This window comes from Desmodus rotundus, chromosome 10 (genome assembly GCF_022682495.2).
Source record: "Desmodus rotundus isolate HL8 chromosome 10, HLdesRot8A.1, whole genome shotgun sequence".
NCBI classification, from domain to species: Eukaryota; Metazoa; Chordata; class Mammalia; order Chiroptera; family Phyllostomidae; genus Desmodus; species Desmodus rotundus.
Window position 1 is genome coordinate 54,721,836 of NC_071396.1, and position 10,264 is coordinate 54,732,099.

The window sequence follows — 10,264 nt, forward strand, 5'->3', positions numbered from 1 at the left end:
GTCAAGCATTTAGTATATTTTCTAATCAAAAGGGAAAATTATATGGAGAAAAAAGAGAATTCTACAGCTTGGAGGAGCTTCAGAAGTAATTTAGCCTTTCACTGCTGTGAGGTATAATCAGCAGAACACTTGTTTAAAGTATGCACGGAAAACAGGAAGGGAATCAGACGATGTACAAGCTGGGAAATACAACCTTTTGCACCCTGCATTTTAAAATGTTGAAATGTGCCTTTTATTTAAAGCCCTGGGAGTTAGGCAGTAAAGGCGATTTCAAACTTTATTTAACCCAGAATCTCCCAGACTTCCCTCACCAAGGATCCTTCTGGTTTTGAGGTATACATGTTGGGAAATTTAGCCCAATCTCCTCCTCATAGGAGCTGAGGCCCAGAGCGGGGAAGGGAAGCATTGAAGGTGTGGAGGTCCTGGGTCCACAAGCCCCTCCCTCCACTCAGGCTACAGCACTTCCTCCCAAACCTCTCTCATGTCGATGACTGACAATGACAATGATGTTGTTCTGGAAAGCGCTTCTAAATTCACATCTGTCCTGTACAGACCCAAGGTGAGAGTCCCATGTGGCACTGAAAGCCTGGCAGGCCCAAGGTGAGGACCCAGTATAAGGAATCCTTCCTTAGACTCAGTCACCCCTGAGATTGCTCAGGGTCAGGGCCTGCTTGGGCTGCCCTTAGCTATTATTAGAGATGGTTGCCATAGTGACACAGATGCTGGACCATGCTATCCCTCAGCCACCAGAGAAATCTGAGCTTAGATAGACCAATGTGGGGGAGGGGTTTGGAGGAGAATTTTATTATGAATTCTTCCATGGGAAGCTGTGGGTTTTCCTCCCAAAAACATAGGCAGAAAACCCACGTGCTGAGAAATCGCTCAAGTAGAGCTAAAACATCATTAAATGCAGGTCACTGGGAAAGGCTCTGTCCCCACTGTTCCAGAACAATATAGGCCATGAAGGGTACACACCAAGGGGAAGGTTGGCTACAGGCTTATAGGCCGCAGCTTTGAAGGGTGAGCAACAGCAAGGAATTGATTTGTCCCCATTGTTCTGCAGCTAAGTGCTCCACAAATCAAAGGTCCCAAGAACACTCCTGGAACTTCTGCCATGTGTGTAGTGAGGACCCAAGGCTGCTCTCTCTACTGACCTGGGAGCCTGGATGGAAAGGACGCTGTGGGGGGAGCCTACCCAGGAATATGCTGTTGAAAGACCAGGAGGAAGACTTCCCCTCAAGCTCTTTGGATAGACTTGGGTAGTATATGTCTTCATCCATCTCAGCCCTGTAGTTCCAAAGACCTATACACAGCCGTCATCCAAAAACTCACCTGTCTGATGAATTAAGTTGAACAGGGCTTGATCAGAAGGATCATAGCTTTTGGAAGGAGGGCAGTGAAACAGGGAAAAACCACCTTCTCAGATAATACTTCCCCCTCTAATTTCAGGCCAAAGGCAGCCTTCCCTCCCATGCCTGCAAAACACCCAGAGCCCTGTCAGTCTTGGACCCTGTGGCTGCTGCCATGACACGTCACTATTGGTGTTTACCCTGGTAGGGGTGGGTAATAACCTCTAGCCAGGCAGAACACCCTCGGCTTCAAATAGACCAGACTCACCTTACAAAGTTTAAGAATCACAATGGGTCCACAGCAAAGGCCCAGGTTTTCCAAAAGCTCCGAATCCCTGAGAGCTTCAGGTACATCCAGGGAGCTGTAGCTTAGTCTCAGTAACCTTGTCGTGAAAGCATTAGAAAGAAAGTCTTTGGCTTGTTTCCCCCTGCTGGCTCGCGATATGTCCTGTCGTCAGGATTACAAGAAGGAAAACACTATGCAGCTTAAAGGTAGATGATGCATTCAGTGGGACTGCTCCTCCTCTGTGAGTAGACCTGGGCTCCAATGTGCTATCTGACGCCATGGACTCCCTGGTGTTTGTGAAACAATGAAATCTGCTGCCTCCAAGACATAGAATCACACCACCACACCAGCCTCTGACACAAACAAAGCGATTCTTTTCTCCATTCTCTCCACTTTTGTTTGCCTCTGTGTTTCTGTTTCTCTCTTTTTATCCTGTTTGTCCTTTGTGTGCCTGATATACAAAGTCAACATTTTCCATAAACCACAGCGCCCCTTATCTGACACCCCACCCCACCCTACACTTCTCTCTAAGTCTTCATTTCCTCTCCTGATCTGTAAACAGGATTTGGAGGCGATGCTTCTATGCATCATTTTTGCCATCTTTCTTCTCTGCTAATGTTTCCCTTGGCTCTGCCTGGTCTCCCACTTGGGGGCATGGATGGGAGCAGGCAGAGGAGGCTTTGGCAGCTCCCATAGGTTGACCATTTTAGATTGTCTTGGAGAAAGATAGCTGGTCTACTTAAGAGAGAACAAAGGACAAGCAGAAGGTAAGAGGGACACTGGCGGATCCTTTCGAATTGTGTTGTTCCAAAGTTACTGTGGATGGATCAGCTGTCCTCACTCTTCCTTCTGACAATGGCTCCCCCCAGGGGTGGAGTGGATGCCCAAGCTCTTTCCCTGTGAATTTCCTGAGTCCCAAGTTTAGGGACTTGTTTCCTGCCTGACCAGAGACACAGCTTGTGTTTCAGAGAACCTGGTGTGAATGTCCACGTTGTCTTCCACGTGGGTGGATGGGAAGGGATGGGCAAGGGTGAACAAATAGTGAAGCAATAGGAGTTGAAGACATTCTTCCTCCCCCTGGCCCCTGGGAAAGAGTGTCTCTCAGTCCCTGGAAATAAGGCACTGCTAGGTTGCTTTCATAGAGAGGTGGGTGCTCCCCTCTCTCTGCCGCGTGACGTTAATACATGCAAGAGGGCAGGAAGATGGACACAGAAATGTTAATAACACCAGGCCTGTGTGCCTGAGGTGCGAGAGAGCTTTACTCCTGTTGGAGTAAATGAATCGCATGGTAATTATCTTGATCTGCAGCTCCCTTTGCAAAGCCCAGTTCCCATGTTCTTGCTGGGACGAAGTCCACATTGTCAGCTGGCTCCTCGAGGTTCACAGTGAGTGTACTTGTTCACCTGAAGTTTCCAGAAGCAGAAGGTCAGGATTTGGAAAGGATCACCTATTTTCCTCACAGAATCATCCCTGAACATACCTTTGCTTGGGTCTGTATGGTGATTGAATACCTACCATTGATATTGATGAGATTTTGAGGAAATGCTGGAAATATAACAGCATAAAAGTTAGCAAGACAGCAAAGAATTGTGTTCAGTGTAGTAGTTTGTCATTGTCTGTAGTATCCTCTTACCATTAAATAATTGCCAACCCAAACAAAACATCCAAGGGGTATCATCGTTCTCCCACTCTGTGTTCCACTCTGCTCTGGATTCTAGTGGGGGTGGGGCAGACCCTCTCAGAAAAACTAGTGCTTGTAAGGCCCTTTGAAATCATGTAAGCCAGGGATTCTCAGCTGGATCCAATGTTGCCCCCCAGGGGACATTTGGAATGTCATTGTTGCCACAGGTGGGGTGGGGAAGGTCTTGCTGCCTGAATCTAGTGGGTGGGGGTCAGGGATGTTGTTTGACACCCTACAGTGCATGAACAAAGAACCGCCCAGTGTGAAATGTCAAGAGTGCCCAGGCTGAGATGCTGATAGGAGCGGACAGGAGAGTGTGTGTGTGTGTGCTTGGCAGGCATTAGGTTCAGCTCAAGCCTGCAAAGGGGCATATAGATAAACAGCCATTGACAAGTTTTCTTCATTGACTCCTAAGGAAATTTCCTGGATAGAGGGCAGGTAATGGTTTGGTTCATTCTACAGTAATTTGGGGCAAAAAACCTCACATCATTCAAATCGATTGGTGCTGTGCTGCGGAGTGGGAACACACACGTATTTAGAGTTGGCCAAAATTAGTCAAAAAATGTCAACCAAGGCAGTCTTGTGGGAAACAAATAAATTGATTATCCCAAGGAGGCAGGTTAGCAGACACTCTCTAAGCTCTGTGTGAGGTCAGATGGTAGAACCCAGGAGAAAGAGCCACTGAGCTGAAATCACACTGAAGAAGGAGCAGACAGTGGGAAGTGAGGGAAAGGGGAGGGTTCAGGGAATCCCGATTCTCTCAGTTAACACAGGACTCACCGGGGAACTCTGGGCAAGTCAGTTAATAGCTCTACAACTTTCTCCCTTATTTGTAAAACAAACTTAGTACTTACCAGATACCTTTATACAATCATTTTCTTCCATTTAGCCCTCTCCATAACTTGATGACATAGATATTGGCATCTCCACATTACCTGTGAGGCTCAGAGAGGTCAACTTGCCTGCCCAATGTCACACAGTTAGAAAGTAGCAGGGCCAGGGCTTCGACTTAAGTGTCCCGGTGGCTGTTGTTTTCCATCTTTCCATAGCTCCTGTTTCCTCAGCCTGTGAGAGAGATGATTCATGAGTTTTTGTGTGAAGATGTCTTGATTTGATGTGCACTCTCTCAGAAGAAGAGAAGACCTTTAATAAATGCTGAGTGTTTTCTATCATTATTATTATTTGGACACTCATGTTCAAAAAACATCCTTTCATTCATTAGAAACAGCTGCTTAGGAAAGAAATTCACTCATTAGATAGCAATTATGAAGTGAATGTACACGGTTCCTTTGGAATAAAAACTCCCCTGGTTTCTCTTTTCTGGTTGAATCAAGAGAGTCTTGGGGCCTGAAACCCTGACCTGGAGACAGAAATAAGGCTTGCCCCACTTGAGCGCCCCAGTTCCCAAGCAAGGGGCTCTCTTGCCCTCTGGCAAGCAGGTGGGGGTAAATGAAGCCACTAATAACTCCATTGAGCTAAGCACCTCCTCCAAAAACTCAGGAGTTGCCTCTCTCCTTGGTTATTAGGAGAGAGATTTTCACTCTCAGAAGACTCTTCAGAGACTCTCAACTATTAGAGAAAGTGATCCCCATTGGGGAGGATGAGTAATTCAGTGTTAGTGGTAATTGTGGGTGAAACGTAAGTGTGGGAGACACTCTGGGACACAAGTGGTACATAGAGGCAAGTCCCTTGTTGCAATGTGTTTTAGACTCCTTCAACCCACCAGCACCCCCTCCCATTAGCACCCATGTCCACGAGCACCTGTCAGGCTGCCTGCAAGCCCCATCATTAGAATCATACCTGTCAAGGCCTCTTTGGCTCTTGTTAGAATGCAAATATGAATTGGGGAGCAATTAATGCATGCATATGTTAGCATATATTAATACTCTGTTATTTTATCACATTAACTGTCCCTCAGAGACCAGATCTCTCCGGGGTTGGGAGCTACTTTGCATTTACATTGGTGTAGAGAAGGACCACACAGCAAGGTTGGGTTTCCATGTGGAGCTTACAAGAGATGCACTAGGACATGCTTCAGTTTTTACAAACCTGCCCCTGGCTTGGCAAGAAGCCAGACCCAGAGAGGTTGGGAACTGGTCCCAGGTCCCAGGACTGGGAAGGAGCAGGGCCTCCACTGAAAGCTGGGAGTCCTGGATCTCAATTGCATGCCAGCTGCTCAGAGGCTAGTTAGGAGGAAGGCAGGGCATGCACTAGCCATGGTCAAGAAAAGCATGGCCTTGGGTGCTTCAGTGATTTGGGCTTCATGAGGTTTGAGTTAAGAGAAAAAGTTACTTTGTCTTCTTTTAAAGGAGATAGGGATAAGGTGGGAATGTATACATAGTTTTGAGGGTGAGTGGGGAGGGGTGAGGTTACTCAAGCGGTGGTCCTTTATCCAGAGCCTGCTGTGACTTTACTGCCACTTGAAAAGAAGCAATATGCTTTGGGTGTGGGCTCTTGGTCCTTTACAAAGGGGGGACCCCTTGCCCTTGGCCTCATCCTCTCTCTCACAGGCAAAGAGTAGGTGAGACCGGCCTTAGGGGAAATTTGCCACCTCTTGAAACCTTGCCTAGACCCTGAATGACTGTGACTTTCTTTGGTGTAACAATCTAAAAAGCACCTAACTAGCACAATACCCTCTAGGTAATATTCCATTGTACATATGTAGCACAATGTTTTTAGCCTATTAATGGGCAGTTGGGCTGCTTCCATATCTTGGCTATTGTAAACATCACTGCAATGGACACAGGGGTGCATATATTCTTTCAAATTACTGTTTTGGGTTTCTTCGGGTGTAGTCCCAGAAGTGGAATTATTGGGTGAATTTAAGGAAGCCAGAGAAAGACAAATACCATATGATTTCACTTACACAGGGAATCGAAAGAAAAAAATTAACAAATGAAATTGAAACAGACTCAAAGCTGCAGAGAACAGACTGATGGTTGCCAGAGCGGAGGGGGCGGGGTTTGGGCACTGGGTAAGAAAGGTGAAGGGATTAAGAACTACAAATCAGTAGTTACAAAATAATTACATAGTTGACTAGGAATACATAGTCAATAATATTATAATAACTATATATATGGTACCAGGTGGGTAGTGGAAATATTGGAAAGAACACTTCATAAAGTAAATGTCCAACCACCATGCTCTACACCTGAAACCAGTACAAAATAATATTGATTATGAACTGTAGTTGACAAATAAATAGGTAACACCTATCAGGAGGGGCCTGGCACAGAGCAGGCATACGTGGTTGGTGCTGAATGCTGGAGAAGTGACCTGGACTCCAATGCAAACACGGTGGTTTTGAGACTTCACTCAGGCCTGCCCCTAACAGCTGTGAGGCCTGGGGCAGGAGTGCACGTGGAGGGCAGCACATCACAGGTCAAAACATTTAAAGGCAATAAATCACGGTTAAAAATACTATGTAAAACGTGCTCTATCACCCTAACTTCACCTTCGTAATGACAAAATGAAACTGTGTACCGCTTTGGTTTTTATGTGACTTGAAGTCTGCAAAATAACAAAGATGACTGAATTTAATTGTTATCACATACAACGGAGTGCTTCTTAATAGGCCAGTGATACTTGAATGAGTCATAAGACAAAGACACACATAACTAATAAATTAATAATACTCATGCCCTCAGTTTTGTCCTTGATTTAGTTCACTCCCAAATAATCTGGTTTTATAATAGTAACTCTTTCAAGGTTAAAAATAAAATGCATCCAAAATGTCAACAATTTGACTACATTTTCCTCAAAAGAGTAAATTACAATAAGCAGTAAGTCATGGAATGCAAAATATTTTGCATATGTTTTCAAAGACATTTTTTCTACATTATGTAAAATTGTAAAAATTAAAAGGAAAATCTCAAATTATTACTAATAAATATTAGCACTTAAAATATAGTTATTTAAATTTAAACACTTGTAATTTAATTTTGATTAGAAATTTCATGACCTCTTATCAAACGGTTGTAGGTGTTAATTAAACTGTTTACAATTTTAGCATTGAATCAGCTAGTCGACATGAGAAGAATCAGCAGCATGCAGTGGGAATTTAAGAGTGATGTGAGCTGTTTAATGTTGCAGAATATTTCTCAGCCACCAAGGTGCACATACTGAACTACGAAATTCCTAAGGACCTCTGGAACTATGGGTTGGAAAACAAATAGAAGTGACAACATGGACGTACTCTGGGGAAAGAATACTTCATTGTGCAGGGTCTATGGCTTTCTTACTACCTGAGAGAAAGGATGTGACAAGTCAATTAATTTACTTTTCCTTTTACCTGAGCTCCTCTGCTGCTCAAACCCGATACTCTCTCTGAAGCAGCGTCTGTCTCCCACACCAGCAGCAGACGACCACAAACGCTCACAGCTTTGGGACATGGTGCCTTTTTAGAGCAAATAGGGTGAGAGGGGTGGAGAAATGTTTCTTTGGCTTGAACTGTAGTAACTAGGAGAATGGATGTTTAGGATTTAGGGTCACACTGTACCAGGCGTGGGAGCTGGATTCTGAGTGCCAACGTTCCTATGCATTCTTAAATTTATTTTGTGTGTGTCATTATGTACAAGACTTGGGGCAAGTTATTTTTCTGAGCATTGCTCCTCTCCCTTGAGAAATGGGCATATTGCCTCCTGACCTACTTGCCTCATAGTGTTCTTGAGAGTAGTAAGACTGTCTACATGCTCTTTTTTAGAATATCTTTATAATTTGGGTAAAAGCTTAGCATTGAAGGAACAAAAAAAGAGTATTGTTTACCTAGATTTTTTTTTTGGTATATATGTATCAACAAAAGAATCGAAGTAAAATAAGTAGACATATGATTATCAGCTAACAATTTCTATTAAGACAGGATTTTATTCATAGGATTCTAGGAGGGCTTTATTCTTTGCCTTACTGATATGCTAAGCCAATCAAGAATCCTTATATCTGTAAAAAGTAAAATGGAGATGGCCTGGATCCCATACATCATCAAGTCCTGCAACTGTTTGGCTGTTCCTCTGCACACGGCGGCGACACCATCAGCTCCGTCTTTCAGTGGGACAGGCCCTTCCCTGGAATCCTGCCTTGTCATTTCTTTCTCTTGCTCACTTTTTTCTAATAATACTTTCTAGGTTTTGAGAATGTATTCAGTGCCAGGCCCTAGGCTAGACTTTTACATATAGTATCTCATTAAGTCCTCATAATAACCAGGTTCTATTATTATGCTGCCTCATCCTAAAGTAAGAAAACAGAGCAAACGGTTTGCTCAGGATTGGCGTGAAAGGCCTGGAAACAAGGTGAGCCTAATTTCAAAGCTCGAGTTGTAAACCATCGCAGTGGGTGTCTGCTCCAGAGATTGCTGGAGATGTCAGTCACTGAGCTTCCAGGTTGGATTCCCCTGCTGCTGACTTCTCTGTGGGATTAATGATATTGTCTCCATAGCTCTGGGGTCTGGAGTGCTTTAGGGACCCTGTCTAACCCAGAAGTTTGTGTGGGGAACGTCCTGGCCTGACTTGCATGTTGCCAGCTGGGTTTGGGTATAGAGTGAGTGCTGGTTCCGAGGGCTGTGGTTCAGGACACTGTATAACTTTGATGTGAATGAAAACATCAGCATGTTGTCTTGGGCACAGCTGTGTAATCAAAACCACACGGCCTAGATGGATTTCAGCTAATCTGTTCAGCAGAAACTTGCAGCTGGAACGGGATGGAGTGGAGCCGTCTGCTGTGGTGCATGCAGACCAGCTTCAGTCACATTCCCTGGCCACCACTGAAACAAAAGCCCTACTTTTCAGAGGCATGGGTTGGTGGCTCACAAACAGCTCGGCTGTTTAACATTTGCAGACGTTCGTGGTAATACATCTGCTGTCAGTACACCGCACACACATTGGGGGAGGTCGTGACAGCATTGCTGACACACTATTGATTCATGGCCTGGGCTGCTTATCTGTGACAAGAAAACATCAGTTGATATTGACAAATCATCTGAAAATACTCACCTACTTGCACTCTATCAAGCTGAGTGAAGTATATAGTCAACTGACTGCTGGGAGTCAAAATGGACCCACAGGAAGATAGTATCCGCGAGACATTAGCTATTCGCTATAGATACACAGCTCAGGCTGATTGATGATAAAGGAATAGTTTTCTCTATGTAAAGCCAGAGACTGAAGATCAGTTATGTTAATAATAGGAAAGAGCAATGAGTGAATTGGGAGTGAGGTTTGTTTAGTTAAATCTCTGCTGCTTATTGACCTTAAAAAATGAGTGTGAGGAGCTAGCTGCCTGGTGTACGACGCTAGATGGTGAAATATTCTAACACATTAGGGAGGTGAGAGTGCGCCCTTAGTTTTTCAAGAGCTGTGCTCAAGGTGGAGGGATTTTACTGAAACCAGTAGTTTGCAAGCACATTACAGGCTTTCCTTGCCATCTCTTATTGGGGGTGGAAATCCACAAAGATGTTTAGATTGTGGTGCACCTACTAGTGTCAAGCTAGAGTGTTCCATGTAGTTACCTGGAAAAAAGATTCCCATTGGTCCCTAAATGCTATTTCAAAATATGTATTCACTCAGGAATTATTGAGCACCTACTGCGTGCCATGCACTGTGGTAGGAGTATAGATGAGAGCAAGAGACAAGTCCTTGACTTCATAAAACATATATTTTACTTTGGGGGAAGAAAAAAATTATAAATATAAAATAAAGTAAGTAAATATGAAAATAACTTCAAGTTGTAAGAAGCAACAAGACAGAGACAAAGGTAGTTTGAAATAGATTTCTGCTACCAGTCCTGACTGGTAACAGTGAGCTGTGTTGGGCATATCTGGGTGTTCCCCCAAATTCTTCATGGGCACACACACCTGAGGTAAGGTGGGGTTAGGGAAGAAAGCTTATGCTTATTTATTCAGTAACTCCTGTGAGCAGGCACTGTACTAGGCACTCTTAGGTCCATTAAGCCTTTGAG